Source organism: Siphateles boraxobius, unplaced genomic scaffold (assembly GCF_051911475.1).
Source record: "Siphateles boraxobius isolate OS27281-9 unplaced genomic scaffold, OSU_SipBor_1 88, whole genome shotgun sequence".
NCBI lineage: Eukaryota > Metazoa > Chordata > Actinopteri > Cypriniformes > Leuciscidae > Siphateles > Siphateles boraxobius.
Genome location: NW_027509217.1, coordinates 76,444 through 97,842, shown reverse-complemented (window position 1 = coordinate 97,842; position 21,399 = coordinate 76,444). Strand labels below are relative to the sequence as shown.

The 21,399-nt window shown below is 41.8% G+C and overlaps 2 long non-coding RNA genes across 2 annotated transcripts; one reads left to right on the top strand and one right to left on the bottom strand.

Moving 5' to 3' along the window:
* Positions 1–5,992: 5,992 nt before the first annotated feature.
* On the top strand, positions 5,993–7,129 carry LOC143731907 (uncharacterized). Its single transcript, XR_013201000.1, has 5 exons — positions 5,993–6,076; positions 6,228–6,286; positions 6,374–6,408; positions 6,499–6,648; positions 6,767–7,129. It is a non-coding gene; the product is annotated as an uncharacterized LOC143731907 (long non-coding RNA).
* A 5,005-nt stretch (positions 7,130–12,134) lies between these two features.
* LOC143731921 (uncharacterized) lies at positions 12,135–13,708 on the bottom strand. Its single transcript, XR_013201007.1, has 4 exons — positions 13,652–13,708; positions 12,579–12,680; positions 12,388–12,500; positions 12,135–12,237 (listed from the first exon to the last, which is right to left on the bottom strand). It is a non-coding gene; the product is annotated as an uncharacterized LOC143731921 (long non-coding RNA).
* Between the last annotated feature and the right edge of the window lie 7,691 nt (positions 13,709–21,399).

Genomic DNA, 21,399 nt, shown 5'->3' with positions numbered 1-21,399 from the left:
GATACTCGGTTACTAACGTAACCTCGGTTCTCTCTAGAGAGGGAACGAGTATTGCGTAAGTTTAGCTTACGCTACGGGAAAGATTCATCTTCTCGAGATACTGAAGCCAAAAAATTATCCTTAATTTTGTATTCCTTGTCAACGCAGTGCAGCAGCTAGCAGACCTAGAGCAGGCCATCTCGCGTGCTCATTGGCTGCCCTGCGGGCAACTGCTGCAGCCTACCAGTGAGCCCGGCGTGACGTCACGCCCAATGAAGGGCGCCCGCGCCTTCATAGCGTCACAGCCCGCCAGAATGGGCGTGGCTTAGCGTATAACACTAGGGGCTGTAGGCTGAATTCCCTGGTTTTCGTCGACTGAAGCGAAGTCGCTCGTGGCGCGAGCACGGCCGGTTACGCAATACTCATTCCCTCTCTAGAGAGAACCGAGGTTACGTTAGTAACCGAGTATCGTTCTCTTACGAGAGGTTCTCTCGTATTGCGTAAGTTTAGCTTACGCTACGGGAACACTTTGTCAACGCCGTGCGCGCCAAGCATCCACATGAGACCCCGAGCTTTCAGGGGGACCCCATAAGTGGAAAAAATAAGGTGGCCAGCCACGCGGGCCATCACTTGTACATAAGCACACATAGGGAATACAGAGCAGCGCGCCGGTCTGTATAGGCACATGGCACATACCCTACTTAGCGCAGCTCAACCAGGAGAGCTGAGTCATGTGAGAGTGATCTGAGCAGGAGATCTGGGCAGAATACACCTCTCCTTCAGACTGACAACAGTTTAGCCTGCAAGGCAGGAACTTCTAGGTTATAAAACCTGACAAAGGTAGACGGGGAGCTCCAGCCCGCCGCTACACATATGTCATGGATAGAAATTCCACTGGACCATGCCCACGAAGAGGCCACGCCTCTCGTGGAATGAGCCCTGATGCCCAGAGGGCATTGCAGACCTTTTGACGCGTAAGCGGCCGCTATAGCGTCTACTATCCATCTGGACAGGCTCTGTTTCGAGGAGGCGAGACCCTTGGTGCGCCCACCAATGAAACAAAAAGCTGTTCCGAACGCCTGAAGGAGGCGGAGCGCGTAATGTAAAACCTCAGCGCTCTGACAGGGCAGAGGAGATTCACATCACCTTCGCTGTCAGATGCTGGGAGAGCTGACAACGAAATAACTTGCGCTCTGAATGGAGTGCCCATCACTTTAGGGACATAGCCATGTCTAGGTCTGAGGATGACTTTAGAGTCATTCGGTCCGAACTCAAGACACGATGCGCTGACAGACAGCACATGCAGGTCCCCTACACGTTTTACTGACGACAGTGCAGTCAGAAAGACGGTTTTCAGTGATAGATATTTCAACCCCACGGTGTCTAGTGGTTCAAATGGAAAAGCTTTCAGGGCCTCGAGGACCAATGAAAGATCCCACATGGGAACCGACGGGGGGCGCGGCGGATTCATCCTTCTAGCTCCTCTAAGGAAGCGGATGGCCAACTCGTGTCTTACCAATGACTGGCCGTGCGTCGATTCTGCGAACGCTGCCACGGCCGCCACGTATACATTGAGCGTGGATGGGGAACTTCCCTTATCCAACAGCTCTTGTAGGAAGGTGAGCAGATGCGCCACCCCGCATGTCCCCGGTTCCAGATCTCTGTCGGTGCACCATCCAGAGAACACCGACCATTTAGACGCGTAGAGCCTTCTCGTGGAAGGGGCTCTAGACTGCGTGATCGTGTTCATCACTCCTTCTGGCAGGGCAACGAGTACCCGTTGATCAACCATAAATGCAGAGACCAGCGCTCTGGATTGGGATGCCAGATCGTGCCGCGAGCCTGAGAGAGGAGATCTGCCCTCACCGGATTCGGCCACGGAGCTGTATGTGACAGCCCTGCTAGTTCCGGGAACCAAATCTGATTCTCCCAACGCGGGGCTATGAGGAGCACCGAGTGGCGCGTTTCCCTGATTCTCTTGATCACCTGTGGCAACAGATAGACCGGAGGGAAAGCTTATAGCGGGAGGCTGGGCCAAACCTGGGCCAGCGCATCCTCATCCTTCGAACAGACCGTCGGGCATTGAGCGTTGTATTTTGACACAAATAGGTCGACTTCCGCTCTGACGAATAGGCGCCACAGTTTCTGGACCGTTTGGGGTGCAGGGATCATTCCCCTGGGGGAACGTTGTCCCTGGACAGTTTGTCTGGGCCGTCGTTCAAATGGCCAGGCACATGCGCCGCCCTCAGCGAGCGCAGGTGCATCGGAGACCAAATAAGGAGGCGTTCCGTCAGATTGCAGAGATTTCTGGATCTGACACCGCCCTGACGGTTTACATAGGATACCACAGACATGTTGTCCGAGCGGACAAGAACATGCTGGTCCTGTATGAACGGGAGGAAGCACTGCAGCGCGTTCTCGACCGCTATCATTTCCAGACAGTTTATGTGAAAACCCTTCTCCTGGTCTGACCACTGGCCAAAGGCCGGTCTGCCCTCGAACAGTGCGCCCCAACCCGAGTTGGACGCGTCTGACGAGATGACTTTACGTTAAGAGATGGTTCCCATCATTACTCCCTGCTGGTACCAGTCGGCCACTAACCAGGGCTGCAGAGCTGCTATGCAGGCCTGAGTCACTCTGATTTTCTGGCCGCCAGACACCCGGCGGGACACGCGAGCATTCAACCAGCGTTGGAGCGGGCGCATGCGCAGTAGGCCCAGCTGGAGCACCGCTGCAGCTGATGCCATACAGCCCAACATCCTTTGAAATGTTTTCAAAGGGAGAAAGCTGCCCTTCTGGAAAGATGCGGCTAGGTGGCGAACACGGCGCGCGCGCTGTGTCGATAAACGAGCCGTCATGGTCACCGAGTCCAGTGCTATTCCTAAAAGGAAATTGACTGGCTGGGCAGTAATGAGCTCTTGGTCCAGTTGATCGTGAGACCCAAGCTTTCCAGATGACTGAGAAGCACTGTTCTGTGAGATAGCAGTTCTGTCTCTGACTGTGCCAATATCAGCCAATCATCCAGATAGTTCATTATTCGCAGCCCCTGACTTCTCAGGGGGGCGAGCGCCGCGTCCATGCACTTCGTAAATGTACAGGGTGCCAGGGACAGGCCGAACGGCAGGACGGTGTAATGATATACCTGACCGTCGAAGGCGAATCTCAAAAATTGCCTGTGACGGGGTACTATCTGAATCTGAAAATAGGCATCCTTCAGATCTAGAGAAATAAACCAGTCCCTCGGGCGAACGTGCGTGAGGATTTTCCTGGTCGTAAGCATTTTGAACGGTCTTTTCGCAAGCACTTAGTTCAAATATCTCAGATCTAGGATAGGTCTGAAGGCTCCGTCTTTCTTGGGTCCGAGAAAATATCGGCTGTAAAAGCCTGACTCGCTCAGAGAAGGCGGTACCTTTTCTATAGCCCCTTTGCACAGCAGCTTTGCTATTTCTGCGTGAAGTAGGTGTGCTACTTACGCATTCACAATCGTCGCGGTCCGGGCTTGAAAGCGCGGGGGACGGCGAATGAATTGAAGTGTATAGCCCTGCTTTATTGTGCTCAACACCCATTCTGAAATCCCTGGGATAGTTTCCCACGCAGCTATGTGAGCCGCTAGGGGGGAAAATCTCCATTTGCGGGCTTGTGAAACTGGACCGGAGCCGAAAGCGCGGTGCGCGCGCTCTCGGTTCTGGGCAATGGCTGCTCGCTGAAAAGCCGAAACCGGCTGATTTATGTGAGATGTCCCAATCATAAGGGATGGGGAACAGTCTTTTGTCATTTTTTTGACGCGCGAGCAGCGCTCCGGGCGGGAAAGCTTCCTGTAAGCGTGAGCGCGTGTGCGCGGGCACGAGACTTACAAGTGTATTTGATGCCCCGATCATAATGGATGGGGAGCGTTTTATTAATGCCCTGCGTTTTGTGATAACACTTAAACGCGCAGGCGCAGCCCGGGGGGAGGTTAGTGTTAGCAAGCGTGAACGCACTCAGGCGGGCACGAGACTTACATTCATAACCTGCTTTCTTTTGTGAAACTGACCCGGAGCCGAAAGCGCGGCGCGCGCGCTCTCGGTTCTGGGCAATGGCTGCTCGCTGTAAGCCGAGACCGTCTGATTTATATGAGATGTCCCAATCATAAGGGATGGGGAACATTCTTTTTTTTTTTTTTTTTTTACTTTTTGACGCGCGAGCAGCGCTCCCGGCTGAAAAGCTTCCTGTAAGCGTGAGCGCGTGTGCGCGGGCACGAGACTTACAAGTGTATTTGACGCCCCGATCATAATGGATGGGGAGCGTTTTATTAATGCCCTGCGTTTTGTGATAACACTTAAAATGCTCGGGTGGAGCCCGGGGGGAGGTTTGTGTTAGCAAGCGTGAACGCACTCTGGCGGGCACGAGACTTACATCCATAACCTGCTTTCTTTTGTGAAACTGACCCCTTAGCCGAAAGCGCGGCACGCGCGCTCTCGGTCCTGGGCAATGGCTGCTCGCTGAAAGCCGAGACCGGCTGATTTATGTGAGATGTCCCAATCATAAGGGATGGGGAACATTATTTTTTCACTCTTTGACGCGCGAGCAGCGCTCCGGGTGGAAAAGCTTCCGGTAAGCGTGAGCGCGGGCACTAGACTTACAAGTGTATTTGACGCCCCGATCATAATGGATGGGGAACGTTTTATTAATGCCTTGCGTTTTGTGATAACGCTTAAACGCGCGGGCGGAGCCCGGGGGGAGGTTTGTGTTAGCAAGCGTGAACGCACTCTGGCGGGCACGAGACTTACATTCATAACCTGCTTTCTTGATCGTGTAACAGAGCGGGCAGATAGTGGGCACAGACTTGTGGACACATTTCTTACATTCAACACTCGAGCGGCTTTTCTGCGCTTCATGAGAGTGTGCTCTGCGAGGTTCGGAGTGCTTATGTGTAGTGGTGAACACTGGGGCGTGGGCACTTTCATTACACTTACAACACCGACGGCATGAGCCGGACCAGACATTTTACTCATTTTGAGATTTTTCTGGGTCGCCGTGAAAACGGCGTTTGTGTGCAGGCGAGAGGGTCAACAGACCGGCTCGTTGGCTGCTAAATGAACCACTGCAGTAGCCTGTTTGAAGGGGACTGACAGGGAATAAACTTAAACACGCACGTCTTTTCGGAGGCGATGTGTCTGTTAGTAAGCGTGAGCGCTCGTGAGCGGGCACGTAACTTACATTCTTAATCTGACATTATACTCACTTGAGATTTCTCTGGGTCGCCGCGAGAACGGTGGATGTGTGCAGGCGAGCGGGTTGCATTACCGGCTCGTTGGCTGCCAAATACACCACTGCAGTAGCCTTATCTAAGGGGACTGACATGGCGAGACATTTCACAAAATTGTGTTATCACAAAATGATTATTTACAGTGGAGAAACTTTTTTAATATTAAAATGGATGCATTTGTTGTCTATTCAGAACCTCACAATTCAGCGGAGAGGACAAGAGCCTCAACCACAGCGCTACCTTGCAGATACTAACTTATTCACATGCCCCTTCTGCACATCTCAAATATGTAAACCCAGACAGTATCATCAAATAGTGGCCCATATAGCTGGGCATAAAATAAGAGCAACTGAATATGGAGGTGAGTGTATATGCATATCTTATAAATGTGTATTAAACATTTTTTTCACGTCTACTAACATGGCTATTTTCAATTTTGCTTTAGATTATGTTATATACAGCTGTGGCCAAAAGGCCAATCATTTTCACTGCTGTCATTGTCATATGTAATTTACTTATATCTAGGATATACCTCGACAAGAGATGTCTTGCAGCTGTGGAGTCTTCATTCTAATGGTAGGATCAATGGTTACTATTGATTCTGCAGGTGCCTGGTCAGAATTAAACCCATGTGCAGTTATTAATACATAATTCATGCTGCAGTATGTCTCTATGTCATCTTGGGGGGAACATCTGACTTTTCAGAGGTGGGTTTTCCAAGCTCATTGAAAAACATTCTGCAAGTTTAAGAATTGTTTTGATAAACTTGTGCTTTTTCCAACTATAGTCAGACATACCAAGTATAAGAAGGTGGTGGTCTGTCCTTTTGCTGGAGAAATTCCCACCAAGGTGTTACTTTCTTTCTTTCTTTCTTTCATTTTTATTGTTATTAGTCCTTTTCTAAAAAAATAATGACAAGGATGGCAAAATATCTTTACAGTTAGTGTGACTTTTAGTTGTTATTATTATTAATGTGTTTTTATGTCATAAATTTATCAAGATCGGTCATGGAAATCCAGCAAAGAAAGAGAAGGCGGACTGACAAGCCACATAAAACTGGTATGATTTATTTTGTTTGAGGTGCTTTGTTATTTATAGTAAATGTTGACTGTCATTTACTGATGTTCTTCATTTGTCCCTTCATAGTGGCAACTGTTGACCAACCCCTGAACATACAGGAGGCATGTATCTGGTATTACTCAATGTATAAAATGCAAGGGAATCATTATAACCACAAGAAGTTCAGATTGGTATGTTTTGTTCATGTATAGCTTCCTCCGCTGGTCCTTCGTGAAATCTTACTGGAGGTTGTGCTTCAAGATGGTGATGTTGCAATTGGCTCCCTTGCCCTCACCTGCAGGTGCTTCAACAGCATTGTGAGGAAAGTTTCCGCAGAGAGGCTCACTTTCGGTGGTTGGACAGTAGGTTTTATTAGTGTCACTGTTTGGTTAATCACAGCTCTCTCTCTGTTCTTTCTCAGTTATGTATGGTTGAATATTAAGACAATGATGAGGTCAGCTGACAACTTTTTTTTTTCAGGTGTCGTGAACTGAAAGCCATTCAGTGAAAATTTCAGAAACCTGTACTGTGTTCCATACAGTCTATCCAGATGACTCCATTGTGAGACTACATACAAAGACTGTGGCGAAGGCTACAGAGGAAGAGGGCAGAGAGGTGTGTTGCAGGGGTTCTACGGCTCTGATGACTTCCAAGGATACTGCGGAGACGACTGTTTCTATGAGGCTGGAGGAAGCATCTAATGTTTCATGCAATGTGTTCCTCATGTTTGAACTTGCCACATTTATTGCTTATTTTATTTGATTGGATTCTCTCTTTTTTACTATTACATTAAGTAGAGAATGCTGCATTTATCAATACAGTTTTTCATCATATTGGTTACAGTATATACAGTCAATAAAGTGAAGCTAATGTTTAAAGTTTTCAGAGTCATTATTCTAAGTAAACAGATTTTACCTTAATTTAAAGGTCAATACGTTTCACTTTATATATTTAATGTAAGCTACAAATATCACTTAAATATCAGTCATTACATATATAATATTTAGAAAAATACAGGTGAGGAAGACCAATACAATCATTTTCACCTTTGCTTTACAGTAGGATTTGGTAACTTTATTGGAAATTGCTATTAATTTTCCTTGTTAATCACCGTTACAACTTGATTTATGTTGTGTTGTTCACACACACACACAAAACGAAAATAAAACTAATGTAATTATAAAAAGTTGAATAATAAAGTAATTTTACATTTAGTGTAAGGTTTACATTTAGAGAAAAATTGCATGTAGGTAGGAGAGAATATTATAAAATATAATGCACACTTACAGGCTATTATATAGAAGATCTGTATCTTATAACATAAGAACGGGACATTTGCTTTATGAAAGAATTCCTTTTTAAAGAAAATAGGTAGCTGTAGCCTGTATTTTATTTTGACATAAATGTTGTTGCGATGTAGACAAAATAGTAAAAATCAAGGGAAAAAAAACGAGAAATAATTTTACGCATTTCCGCTTCTGAAAGGGCTTCCGAATCCGTACGGTTTTGACTGGATGGTTGGAAAATGCCTAGACCGGTTTGAAAACGCCCAATAATTGGGAAACGCCTTCTTGTTGTTCCACAGAGACGTATATTTGAAAAACGAAGTTACCCCCCTTATCATTTTTTTTCAGCTGATTCGAAAAATTATCCAATCCGTGGCTCAAAAAACTGTTAATGATCTGAACCGTGAATCTTGTGATCCGTTCCACCACTAATGGCCATGGATTAAGAACACATACACATGATTAACTAAATCAACATTCATTTTCATATTGCTTGACAGTTATAGAAAGCATTAAATCTGTTATTAGTCAACTAATAGCTGCACGTTAATTAAATATATAGGCCTACAATATACTTGCACAATATACTTGAATGCACTAACATTCAACAGTCTGAAAATAATTACAAAAAATGTTCACATTATTTTTGACTGGTACTGAATTTTTTTATTTTCCTAAATAGAAATCTTGGACCAGTGCATATGGACCAGTTCTACAAATAAAACAAAAGTGGGAATCTCCTAGTGGCTGTAAGTACTGAATTTTGACCTTAAATATTCGCAGACTACACATAGACATCACTTCAGCTAGGCTTATACCTGACTATCTAATGCTATTCAATACAACAGCTCTGCCATAGGACTAATAATGAGTCTAAAGGTGATGATACACAGGGCAACTTTTTGAGCAATTTTGCTGAGCGATTGTTGTCGTGCGGTTGTTGCTTGGGCAATCTCCCATTGAAAATGGGCAATAAATCTGGATCTGGATAATTTAGATTGGTTGTGGGCCCTGTGTCTCATCTGGTTCCCCGTTGACGACAACATCACCCAGCAACATTGCTCAAAAAGTTGCCCTGTGTATCATCACCTTTAGTGTTCAGGATTTGACACTCATTGATTCCTATAATATTAATTATTTTGTTATTTCCTTTATTTGTATAAACTTTTTTTTCCTTGTTTTGCAGATATGTGAATGTGGACCTGCACAGATTGCGATATATATCAGTGGGAAGTAGGTACGAGTTACTAAAACATTTGAGATGAATTCATGGTCATTATGGGTGCAAATATAGATATCCTTGTACATACACAGACTGCCCATGTACGTTCACGTCATGGAAGAGTCTAATGAGCCATATTTATAAAGCCCATGCAAAAAAAGCTACTCCAAAGTCATCAGATTTATCTAATTTCCAGTGTCAACTTTGTAAATGTAAGGAATTATCAACAGAAAGAGAGTATTTCCTTCATATCCGTGCTCACCTTAAACGACATGAGACAGTCTGTGCCTTGTGCATTTGTAGGATGTACATTTCAACTAATGTGTACGGCACTTATAACTCACACAGAAACAGGAAACACAGCAGTTACACCTTAAAGGACTTTAAAAATGAAGTTATTACGTTTACTGATAACTTGCCAGAGCCCTCAGAAAGTTGAGCTACTGATGAGGTTGTTGTTTTTACAGAAAGCAGCTATAGCGTAAATCTGAACCCACCCCTGTTTGACAGAGCAAGGATCCTCCTCGGGCCATTGGGGATGGAAAAACTCTCTTAATATGAAGATGGCAAACTATCGCACTAAGCTTGTTCCACTAGGATGTCCAGAGGTCCTTGTCAACTCCCAGAAAAACAAAAAACGTGGCAAAGGCAAGCCTGCTGCAAATACAGTAAAAAACGCAGTGTCAAATTAACACTTTATGTTAAGTTTATTCAACAAATGGGAAAAGTGGCTCCTTTAAAACATATGCCAGATGTTAAAAAGTCAAATTATGACATTCATGAGGAGTTGCAAAGAAAAAGCAAAAAAAAAAAAAAAAAAAAAAAGCATAATTTTTTTATGCCAATTTGCCAAGACATGACAAATATGACAGGTAGATTTGAACAAGATTGCAGAAAACTACTTGTCGACAGTTGTGTACCATCCATGGATGCAGTTCCTCTTTGTCCCATCAGCGAGCAGGTAGTAGTAGTAGTATTTGAGTTTATTGCCACCATCAGCGAGCAGGTAGTAGTAGTAGTATTTGAGTTTACTGCCACCATCAGCGAGCAGGTAGTAGTAGTAGTATTTGAGTTTACTGCCACCATCAGCGAGCAGGTAGTAGTAGTAGTGTTTGAGTTTACTGCCACCATCAGTGAGCAGGTAGTAGTAGTAGTGTTTGAGTTTACTGCCACCATCAGTGAGCAGGTAGTAGTAGTAGTGTTTGAGTTTACTGCCACCATCAGCGAGCAGGTAGTAGTAGTAGTATTTGAGTTTACTGCCACCATCAGCGAGCAGGTAGTAGTAGCAGTATTTGAGTTTACTGCCACCATCAGTGAGCAGGTAGTTGTAGTAGTGTTTGAGTTTACTGCCACCGGCAGCGAGCAGGTAGTAGTAGTAGTATTTGAGTTTATTGCCACCATCAGCGAGCAGGTAGTAGTAGTAGTGTTTGAGTTTACTGCCACCATCAGTGAGCAGGTAGTTGTAGTAGTGTTTGAGTTTACTGCCACCGGCAGCGAGCAGGTAGTAGTAGTAGTATTTGAGTTTACTGCCACCATCAGTGAGCAGGTAGTAGTAGTAGTGTTTGAGTTTACTGCCACCATCAGTGAGCAGGTAGTAGTAGTAGTGTTTGAGTTTACTGCCACCATCAGCGAGCAGGTAGTAGTAGTAGTATTTGAGTTTACTGCCACCATCAGCGAGCAGGTAGTAGTAGTAGTGTTTGAGTTTACTGCCACCATCAGTGAGCAGGTAGTAGTAGTAGTGTTTGAGTTTACTGCCACCATCAGTGAGCAGGTAGTAGTAGTAGTATTTGAGTTTACTGCCACCATCAGCGAGCAGGTAGTAGTAGTAGTATTTGAGTTTACTGCCACCATCAGCGAGCAGGTAGTAGTAGTAGTATTTGAGTTTACTGCCACCATCAGCGAGCAGGTAGTAGTAGTAGTATTTGAGTTTACTGCCACCATCAGCGAGCAGGTAGTAGTAGTAGTGTTTGAGTTTACTGCCACCATCAGCGAGCAGGTAGTAGTAGTAGTATTTGAGTTTATTGCCACCGGCAGCGAGCAGGTAGTAGTAGTAGTACTTGAGTTTACTGCCACCATCAGCGAGCAGGTAGTAGTAGTAGTGTTTGAGTTTACTGCCACCATCAGCGAGCAGGTAGTAGTAGTAGTGTTTGAGTTTACTGCCACCATCAGCGAGCAGGTAGTAGTAGTAGTGTTTGAGTTTACTGCCACCATCAGCGAGCAGGTAGTAGTAGTAGTACTTGAGTTTACTGCCACCATCAGCGAGCAGGTAGTAGTAGTAGTTTTTGAGTTTATTGCCACCATCAGCGAGCAGGTAGTAGTAGTAGTATTTGAGTTTACTGCCACCATCAGTGAGCAGGTAGTAGTAGTAGTGTTTGAGTTTATTGCCACCATCAGTGAGCAGGTAGTAGTAGTAGTATTTGAGTTTATTGCCACCATCAGCGAGCAGGTAGTAGTAGTAGTGTTTGAGTTTACTGCCACCATCAGCGAGCAGGTAGTAGTAGTAGTGTTTGAGTTTACTGCCACCATCAGCGAGCAGGTAGTAGTAGTAGTGTTTGAGTTTACTGCCACCATCAGCGAGCAGGTAGTAGTAGTAGTATTTGAGTTTACTGCCACCATCAGCGAGCAGGTAGTAGTAGTAGTACTTGAGTTTACTGCCACCATCAGCGAGCAGGTAGTAGTAGTAGTGTTTGAGTTTACTGCCACCATCAGCGAGCAGGTAGTAGTAGTAGTGTTTGAGTTTACTGCCACCATCAGCGAGCAGGTAGTAGTAGTAGTGTTTGAGTTTACTGCCACCATCAGCGAGCAGGTAGTAGTAGTAGTATTTGAGTTTACTGCCACCATCAGCGAGCAGGTAGTAGTAGTAGTATTTGAGTTTACTGCCACCATCAGCGAGCAGGTAGTAGTAGTAGTATTTGAGTTTATTGCCACCGGCAGCGAGCAGGTAGTAGTAGTAGTATTTGAGTTTACTGCCACCATCAGCGAGCAGGTAGTAGTAGTAGTACTTGAGTTTACTGCCACCATCAGTGAGCAGGTAGTAGTAGTAGTGTTTGAGTTTATTGCCACCATCAGCGAGCAGGTAGTAGTAGTAGTGTTTGAGTTTACTGCCACCATCAGCGAGCAGGTAGTAGTAGTAGTGTTTGAGTTTACTGCCACCATCAGCGAGCAGGTAGTAGTAGTAGTATTTGAGTTTACTGCCACCATCAGCGAGCAGGTAGTAGTAGTAGTATTTGAGTTTATTGCCACCATCAGTGAGCAGGTAGTAGTAGTAGTATTTGAGTTTACTGCCACCATCAGCGAGCAGGTAGTAGTAGTAGTATTTGAGTTTACTGCCACCGGCAGCGAGCAGGTAGTAGTAGTAGTATTTGAGTTTATTGCCACCGGCAGCGAGCAGGTATGCTGTGTGGTCGGTTCAATGCAATCAATGTGTTTTTGTATGCTGGTCTCTGCCAAAGACAAAAATAACAAATCAAAGTCAGCTCTCCAATTGGCCGTCTTCATAGTTTTCCACAATACAGTCAACCCAAATGGCAATATTTTGAGGCAGACATTAAATAGTGACAGAAATGCCCAAATTGACCTTTATTGATGACAACCAGGTGTTTTTCAGCTTGATATGAGCACATCTTTCCAGGTCTCTTGCAGCCTTGTGGTGATGGTGGAATCAAATCAAGGAGGAGACAAATTGATGCAAGATCGCTGCCCCATTCTAAATTACAGATGTGACAACTTCAGCAAAAAATGCATGTGCGCATATAGATAATCTTATTCTGAATTATAGTCTAACCTGAATCATCAGTTTCATCATCTTTCACAACAGATTCTGCAGAGTCAATCAGGTCCTTGAAGCTCTTGAGAGAAGCCTTTTCAGGAACTTAGTTGAGGTCTTCTAACCAAAACTCAAAAAACAATAAAACATCAACAGTTACATAGCATAATGACAACCCAATCTCTCTCAGTGCCGGCATTAACATTCATCTTGGGTGACGCACAAGTGAACAACTCGAAGTACAGGTGTAAACGCCCCCAAGACGCATTGAGTTTCGATTGTTCTGATGAGGTCTAGGCCACATTCTTTTAATAGAGGGTTAGTTCACCCAAAAAAATTAATTCTGTAATTTACTCACCCTCATGTCGTTCCAAACCCGCAAGACTTACTTTTGTCGTTGAAACACAAATGAAGATCTTTTTGATAAAATCTGAGAGCTTTCTGTCCCTTCACTGACAGCTACGCAACTACCACTTTGACGCTTTTAAAAGTTCATAAAGACATCTTAAAACTAATCCATATGAACCAAGCAGTTTAGTCCAAATTAAATTTTTCTTCTGTTTATGTTTTTTGATTAATGTTTATATGTGAATAAAAGTCTAAATTCAATCTATTTATCATAAAGTAATCGAGTCTCTTCAGAAAAATTGGACTAAACCGCTCAATTCATATAGGTTAGTTTTATGAACCATTTATGACCTTTTTGAAGCGTCAAAATGGTAGTTGCCTGGACTGTCAATGGAGGGACAGAAATCACTCAGATTTAAAATACATTCATTTGAGTTTCGAAGATGAACGAAAGTCTTTCCGGGTTTGGAATGACATGAGGGTGAGAAAAGACAATTTTAAACTTTTGGGTCAACTAGCCCTTTAACTTTTTGCAGTTTAATATCTTGAATTTAATTCATGATGACACATCCATCACTATGCCATTTTGACAATCAAGACAAATCAATCACCAACGACACATGTAAATTCCAGGTCTGAACAAAGGCATTGTGTGGTTGCCCAGTTAGGTTTAGATTTTTCATGTTCATTTGTCATGTATTAAAATTTGTACTGCACATAGAATAACATATAGTGACACTCACAATTATGGATTAATCTTCAGCATTCTGTTGCTTTCTTCACTTCTGTTGCAATCTCATTCGATTTAAAGACATGTTGTTTAGAATTTGTTTGACCCATAATGTGTTAATGGTATTTATAATGTGAACAGAAAATCCAGATTCATATTAATAAAATACAGATAAATAGTTAGTACATAATTTACAATAACGTGCAGTATGAATTGACAAAGACTGATTTCAAGCTAAAGTACCTGTATGCTCTGCCAGTGCTCACGCAAATAACGTTACCTGTAAACTGAACTAGAAGACAGACGGATTTATAGATTAGCTTTAACTCACTTTCACAATGGTGGAATTTAACTGTCATAAAAAAAACTTGATGGTAGGAAGTTTGTGTCTTGACGCAGATATGACGACATGATATTCAGTGCTGCTAAGAACAAGCAACATACAGATTACGTCATTCACACTTAACGTTAAACATAGACTGCGTTAATAATGCGCATGCGTCACGAAAACTGAATTGTTAACGTTTTAATGTATAACACAGCTACTTTTATACACACAAAACAAATATATAAAATGTATTACCATTTTAAGAATTCTCTCATCTGTGCAGAAAAAAGCCCAAATAGTGCTGCTTCAGACCTGCTCATCAGCTTCAGTGCCAGACTCGTCGTAAACCCAGGCCTCGGCGCCACTGGAGGCGGGAATGCTTACTTTCATGAAGGCTGTCAACAAACCAAAATGAAAGAAGCTAAATATATATACATAACAAATTGTAAGCACATTCCAACAAATGTATTTTAAAAGTTTGAATTAAATCGGCATGAGAAATGTTTTCTTCTTTTTTCTTCTGTACATCCCTGCATCTCATGAACTTGACAAGCTTCCTTAATCCATACAAAAACGCACAATTACTCATTTCTAAATGTGTTCACCACCATAGTTTACTAAAAATGTTAACAAATGCATTTACTATTTAATTTTAGAAAGAGAAAAGCAATTCAACCTACCGTCTCGGTCGCATGAAGATAAAATGGCGTAGTCGTCTTGCGAGGCAGAAGTCATCGAGGGGCGGAGTCAATATAATTCGGCGCGGTTTTTTGCACTTTCAGTGTAAAAATAAAATTACCCTACGTAGCACCCTGTAACTACACTGAAGAGGAGTACTTTTTAACATTGTAGATTGTTAATTTAACTCTTTAGGAATTTATAACTTTTAACACTGGAATTTTTACACTGCCGATTTTACTGTGTAGGAGGGCAGAGGTCAATTATATTCCCTGCCACCCAAAGGGAATTACCAAGGAAAGTCTTGAAGAGGACAGGGTTTCAATGCTGAGTGACCTGACAAAGAAAAATACAGAGGCAGTAATAAGGCAAAGACTGAAGCGCACATTTTCTTACAGAAGGGAAGAGGTGGTCCAAGAGCCTACCATAGCAGATTTCCAAAGAAGATGGCCAGCCCTGTTCCAGGTGAAGGAAGTAAGTACCATACAGAGGTAAATAGGGGGAATTATATATCTTCCTGTCTCTCTGTCTTGAACTGTATGTCTTTTTATGTCTTTACAGATAAATGCTGAATTCATCAGGATTACTACAGTTCCGCATCTCGACCAGGATTCTGACAGGCTCATTAAAGTCTTCCGCAGCGCCAAAGGAGTTGTTCACAGGAAGATACACAACATTTTGGCTGAGTTGGATGAGGTATGTTATATTTAAGCTATGCTTAAACACATGTAAATATGCATATCCAGTTTCTACACATGCACAGTTATTTCATAACTTTTGTGTATTTTTTTCTAATAGTAAATATTTGATCAAATATTAGATTTAACTGTATAATTTCTTTTCATACCTTTCAAACTCCTTTCATTCCTAAATTCCATTTTTATACCTGGATTGCACAATTCTGTCCACATTTTCCACATCGTGGAAATCAATCGGGCCCTACATCTTCTGGTCTTATCTCCAAAATTTCTGTCTTTCTTAGCCTCTTTTCTCCTGGTTGTCCCTTTCCGCCGTCTTTACATCCCTGAATTACATTTTTCATTCTCTACTCTCCTCCCTTTCCTTCTGTCAGTGACTTTCTTTCCAAGTATATACTCTAGAGCAGAAAGCAAAATGTTTTTTTGTTTTTTAGTGCAACAGTATTGACCTGAAGAGAGAAGCGGTGATTAAAGGCCTGTGTGAATACCTCGAGGAGGACTATAGGGACCTTATCAAGGAGTGCTTGGTAAGATATGTCAAATATGTGGGTGGGTGGATGTACATCTGTGGTTTTCACACTTTTTTTAAGAGCAACCCTATTTTATATATATATATATATATATATATATATATATATATATATAATGTATAGTAGGGATGCACCGATATGAGAATTTTGTCCGATAACCGATAAATCTTTACATTTGAAAGCTGATAACCGATATATTGGCTGATAAATCTAAATTACAATTCTGAAATATCGTCAAGATGAGAATTTTGAAGTAGTGCATTAAACCGCTCACACACAGTCACACACAGCCGTATTATCATAAGCGGACAAAGAGCTCTTCTATGGGGCGCCTAATTGTGTCTGTACTCGGTACTACCGGTACTTCTGACATCACTTCCATCGCATTCACAATCATTTCTGCTGATCTCCGCTGGCTGCATAATACAACACATATTTTGATCACTACTTCTGGCATCTGCGTAGAGAAAAAAAAGTTTTATGATTGCATTTACGTGGTTCAGGTGACAGAGGTGATTTATTTTGCATTTTGTTGAATGATGAATTTCAGTCCATTTCTATTCCAAGTTGTTGTTCTTCTTCTTATTAGCCCATTTGTTATTATAATAAAAATTGGAATAATGACATTTTTGGAACAATTTCCTTAAATCATCATGGCAACCCTTTTTTTTAAGTCTCACGACCCAGTGTTTGAAAACCTGTGATGGATTCAGCTTCCTTCACAAAGTGTTATGTTCGGTACTGCAATACCTATTCTAAACTTCTTAAATCTTGCCCCTGAAAAAAAAAAAAACTAATTCTGCCCCAGCCCTTAGTGTTGCTGTTTGTAATGCAAGTTTAGTGGGATTTTTGTTTTGTTTTAACCATTACACACACGCAATGTTTGTTTCTTGTGCTCTCCAACTTCAAGGACTGTGACGAGGCTTTAGAGGAGATGGTCCTTGGGATCTGTAGGTCCATTCAGAAGGTGCACAACAACCAGACATGGGCAGTATTTCAATTAAATGTATTTTAAATACGTATTTAATTACTTTAGTGTATTTTGTAATTTGTATTTTGCAGGTGTGGAAAAAATTAAATGTAGTTTGTAACAAAATATTTTGAGGGAGTGTATTTAGAGTATTTCAAATAATTAAATACTTAAGAAAAATCACCATAGTAAATGATTTTTCCATATTTTCGGTCTGATGTTGGCAATGGCAGGTCCAGGTTAGATGCACGAAAATCACGTGACACCCTGTAGACCGGGCTCCCTCCAAGAAGGGAATGAGTTTTGAACTCTTAAAAACGGCATTAAGCTAAAGTGTTTTGTGACAAATATACAGTCTACACACACACATATTGGACACTGAACGGCATTATAGAGAAAATAATTGTGCCTTATGAGATCAATGCACTGTGTTGTCATTCATAAAAGGACATCATAGGCCCTACCTATTATGAAACATTGCGTCTGTCGTAACTCCACTGAAATCTCCGTGCTAAGCAAGCGTTCACAATATAACATCCATCTGCAGTTTTTACATGTTTTTAAACGCATTACATACAGTACATCTGGCTCTTACACACCTTGACAGCAGAGACACCTATGTGAGACTGCTTTTTATGGATTTTAGTTCTGCTTTTAAAACAATCATTCCACAGACATCGATACATAAACTGGAGACTCTTGGACTGAGTTATTCACTGTGCAACTGGGTACTGGACTTTTTAACCAATAGAAGACAGTCTGTAGAAATCCATAACATCATTTCTTCCACCATTGTTCTCAATACTGTCTCGCTGCAGGGATGTGTCCTGAGCCGATGCTGTACACACTGCTGACATGTGATTGCTCCGCCAGACATCCGAGTAAACATATTGTCAAGTTGGCAGAGGATACTGTTGTGGTGGGACTCATTTCTCAGAATGACGAGTCAGCTCACAGATTAGAGGAGGAACACATGGTGTCCTGGTGCAGGGATAACAATCTCTGCATTAATGTGGAAAAACTAAAGAAATGATTGTGGACTTCAGAAAAAGCAACAGGAACCATTCCCCTCCGTCTGCATTGGGGGCTGAGGTGGAAGTTGTCTCCAGTTACAAATACTCAGAGTACACATCAACGACAACTTCAGTTGGAAAAGCAACGGTAGTAGCCTGGTAAAAAAGGCTCACCGAAGGCTGTATTTTCTGAGGAGGCTCAAACGGGCTTGTTTGGGAACTGCAGTCCTTGTATCTTTGTATAAGTGTGTGGTGGAGAGCATTCTCAGCTCGTGTGTTACGGTGTGGTTTGGAAACTGCTCGTCTACAGATAGGAAGGCCCTGTAGTGTGTGGTTCAGACAGCAGAGAGGATCATGGGATGCAGTCTCCCGGCATCCGGAGTCACACACATCCACAGATGTAGGACTAGGGCTGAGCATTAAGAAGGACTTCTCCCACCCTGCCAATAGACTATGTGTCCCTCTCCCCTCCGGCAGGAGTCTGTGCATCAGAACCAGAACAACCAGGATAAAGAACAGCTTCTGTCCAGACGCTGTCAGACTTATCAACTCTGATACACTCCAGAACTGACTAACTGAACGTTTTGTCCTGAAGTTACACTGCAGTTTATTACTATGCTGCTAATTTTTCTGAGTTTTTAGAGTGTATATATATGTGTGTGTGTGTGTATGATTTGTGCTCATGTACCACATTCTGGACTGACAATAAAAAATCCTTAATCTTTGATCTTAGTCTGGTTCAGTGTTTGCTGATAGTTCCTCTGAAATTCATCCTCTTAAGATAGTTGAACTTTTATCATTCCACACCAGGGTGGGAATTATGTAATTTTAGGGGCAAGGCCATTTGGCCTCCACCTTTTCTCTTTTTTTTGGGCACCAAGGCCATATGCCAGGGCACAAAGGCCATTGAGTACAATTCGATGGTTTTCCCATTCAGATTGATACCATAACATGGTAATTCCCTGTGCATCATGGTGAGCCTGACTGGCCTTACTGTTATGAAATCAAATTGTGCAATTTTTCAAAAACACAATTGCATCGGGAAATGCACATGTGCTGGTCTGCAATTTATTGTCTATGGAGGCCTATACGATTGTACAAATAAGAAAATTCAGCTTGAGATCAGGGCTTGTCAAATTCAGCAACCCTTGAATGTATTGAAAGAGGTCTCTGTTTCCAACTACAACCTGTTAAGCTGCAACCCCACTTTTGAAAAATCCCCAGAAATGGCATACCCAAACTGAAACACATACAGTTCATGAACCCTTTGTACTAAAAGCGCAAGTATGATCTCATTTGAAAGCTGACACCTGGTAGTTTATTGTAAAATTAATTATTGTCATAATGAAAACATAGTTATAAATAGATTAAAAAAAATAAAGTTAAATTGAAGAGAATTTTTTTTATGAAAAGAAGTTGGCACTGTATCAATCTAGAAATGCACTGCAGCTAAAGCCACATGTCTGACCATGTTATACTTAAAATCTGAAGATGATATGTCTAAAACTCTGTATTTACGTGTCATATGACTTTATTTATTAGCTTAGCACGCCATCAATACACCACAATTTATGAGATTAAAACCTTGTTTGTGCTCCAAACCTACTTTACAACGCAAGTCGAGTGTTCTAAATAACCTTCTGTGATCTGATTTGGCTTCAGATTTAAAAAAATTAGACAGAAAATATAATATTTTATGTATAAAGCAACAATGATAAAGTCTATCCATTAGCATAACATTATACATAATCTATTATTATGAAAATGCCTGACATGGCTCGAAGAACACAGGTAAGTCAAATATCATTGCAAAAATGTTTATTGTCTTCAAAACGACATAATCTGCATGTGATCTGTTAGCTCTGTTTGTGGTCGGAGATTTGGGATTTCCTGCATCGTCGAACGCTCTTCTTCATGTGTTTCAAATATGGACTATAATGTTCAGTAGAGCGCCCTCAGGCTGCTGGTATGAATTGAAAACACAGCACATCAGTATACAGCGCTCATAATGATTACATCGACGCATTGACGCTTTATATGGAGCTTGGACAGGGCCAGGACACACAGGCCACTGTGGCCGTACGATGATGTTTTTTTCACAGGGCACGAAGGCCAAAGTGTAGGGCAACGGCGGCCATGGCCGCGGTATAATTCCCACGCTGTTCCACACTAAACAATGTTGCATAGTCAGTAGAAATGTATTTTACAGTCCTGTTCCCCATGTACATATGTATTCATTATAGTAATTGACATAACTGGGTAATAACTAGGTACTAACCCTGAACTCATGTAGTTACTTTATATTACCCAGTACTTTTCTTAGTACATTGTAAGTACATGTAAGTTCTCATACTGTAAAATAAAGTGCAGCCGCATAGTCTGCTGTTATCAATATCAAAATGAACCAAAATCATGTTGCTCTAGTGACTGCAGAAACAAAGCTTTTAGAAACCATTGAACCAATTGATTTGCAAAATGATTCACTGTATTGAAGCTCTGGAAACGCCACACGCTGGAGACCCGTACTGGTCAGAACAGCCAAAACTCAGCTGAAAAACACCTTTACAAACCAAACGCAAATGTTTTATTGAAAGTGTAATCTATTAAATGCAATTATCAAATCATCTAATACCATTAAATATGAAAAGTCTTTATAATATGTGTTATTGTATTAAATTAAGATGCTTGTTTTGTTTGTTTTATGGAGAGCTTGTTTAATCAGACACTTTTAACTACAACTCCTTTTTTATTATAAAAATGTGTCAATAAATGTCTATAAAAATTTAAAACTGGTTCGAGATCAGGTAAAATCAAATAGACAGTGGTTCATGGGTTCACAGAGTTCACATCGCCTCCCAGTGAACTCTACATATTTTTTACAATGTTAGGTAACTCTTTAGATTACAGCCCGGAAAGTACTGCATAATTAAAGTGATTTTACAGTGTAACTTTCTGTAATTATATTGTACCTATAAAGTACTTACATGCAAGTATAAAGGAACAATATGTAAAGTTTGGGGAATAAAGGGGTAACAGCCAGGAGAATAAAAATAAATATTTATACTGTATTATAGAACTAAAGGGTACTTATTCTACTATTATGATACAGCAATTTGGGAGGAATTTAGCAAGAGCATACCCTGTGTATTTTGTAATAATGGTGTACCAATACATACTGTATAGGCTTTTTAATAATTACAGGGTACATATTTATGCATTAATACAGTAATCTTTTTAACAAAAGTGCACTGAAAACTAAAACAATTGCAACTTCTGCTTAAATATTGGGGAAAGACACTCTTGTTTCATGTAGTTACAGGGTAAGTGTGACATTGCGGGCCGTAAATTAAGTGGAAAAGTAACGAAAAGTAACGAAAAAGTAGTGTTGTAAATCTGTTTTGAATTAAGTTGTTTTTCAAATAAATGTTTCAGAGTCAGTGAAATAAGATTGTATGTATGTATCTTGTTCCATACATATAAAATACAATGTTATTTCACTGACTCTGAAACAAGGTTGATACAAGGTTGTTGAAACAACAAAGGT